The sequence below is a fragment of the Sinocyclocheilus anshuiensis genome, unplaced genomic scaffold, assembly GCF_001515605.1.
Source record: "Sinocyclocheilus anshuiensis isolate Anshui unplaced genomic scaffold, SAMN03320099.WGS_v1.1 scaffold2031, whole genome shotgun sequence".
Taxonomy (NCBI): domain Eukaryota; kingdom Metazoa; phylum Chordata; class Actinopteri; order Cypriniformes; family Cyprinidae; genus Sinocyclocheilus; species Sinocyclocheilus anshuiensis.
The window spans coordinates 137,626-138,893 of record NW_015549686.1 but is presented as its reverse complement, the minus strand read 5'-3'; the positions used below and the strand labels follow the sequence as shown (position 1 = coordinate 138,893).

At 34.4% G+C, this 1,268-nt stretch overlaps 1 protein-coding gene across 1 annotated transcript in view; it reads right to left on the bottom strand.

The window, feature by feature from the left end:
• Positions 1–1,268, bottom strand: part of ppp4cb (protein phosphatase 4, catalytic subunit b) — a 10,412-nt gene that overhangs the window by 7,219 nt on the left and 1,925 nt on the right. The window lies entirely within an intron of this gene.

Sequence of the window (1,268 nt, the reverse complement as noted above, 5' to 3'; positions counted from 1 at the left end):
CAATTCTGAGAAAAAAAAGTCAGAATTGTGAGATAAAAAGTCACAATTACCTCTTTTATTTTTTTATTCAGTGGCGGGAACGGCCTTCCATACAAAACAGCCCTAGAAAGCATCATAAAGTGCAACAGTGTACACTGTATATCGCACACACATTACCAGTCAAAGGTTTTAAAATAATGTTTCTGAAACAAGTCTCTACTGCTCACCAAGTTTCTGTTTGTACAAATTGAAGACTGAACTTAACGGCTTTACTGAGGAAAAGATCTACAATCCCATTAAGTATTGTGAACATAGAAACAACATATTTTATGTCCATTGCAAAATCGTTTGAGAGCGTAGATGACGTCATTCGCGGTGCCTCATGATAGTGGGTGGGCGCTAACGAGATATTTTGGCATGAACTGCCTTAAAAATTCCCTGATTGGCGGAGATGACTTTGCAGAATCATGGGTATTGTAGTTTCTACCAGGAATTCTACTGTTATACATGATTATTAAAAAAAATGAGTGGAAAAAACAAGGACCGACGGCTTCAACAAAAGCATATTACCGCAGGCCTTAAAAATCAACTCCCTTATGGAGAAAATAAATGGGATTTTTATTTTCAAAACCTGCTTATCATAATAGAAAACCTGTCCGATTAAAGTTATTTTGCCATTTCGTGTGGTGATGGTAGTGATGCAGAAATTACACACCGAGTAAACCATTAGTCAACGCAAATTACTCCACATTATCATTATAACGTCACGAAGCAGAAAGACCCACAAAAACAGTTTGCGTGTACAGATTCTTCTCAACAATACATCTCAGGAGAAAGATTTAAATCTCGCAGATATCAAGAGTAAAATATTCATTGGTAACAGAAATATTATACAAAACAGAGTCTCAAACGACTATATTAGAAATATACTTAATAACATTGTTTATCCTCCAGGCCAGCTCGTTTTTTATGGTCTTCTGTGTTTGGTGACTTGAATTGGCATAAAGCTTGGCGAACAGTGGATACATTTTACATTAATAACAAAGCAAAATAAGTTTCTTTTAATATAATGCATTGAATATACCCAGTAAAGGAAACTTCATTTCATTGCTTATATACAAAAATATTCTGGACTGATATGGAACATTTAATTAAGAAGATATTGCACATTGCTTTACAGCTGAGTGGTTCTAACATATTAATATACTTTAATAATCATGATATTGATAAAGATAAAGCCTACACTCTAAAAAATGCTGGGTTAAATACAACCCAGTGCTGGGTAAAAT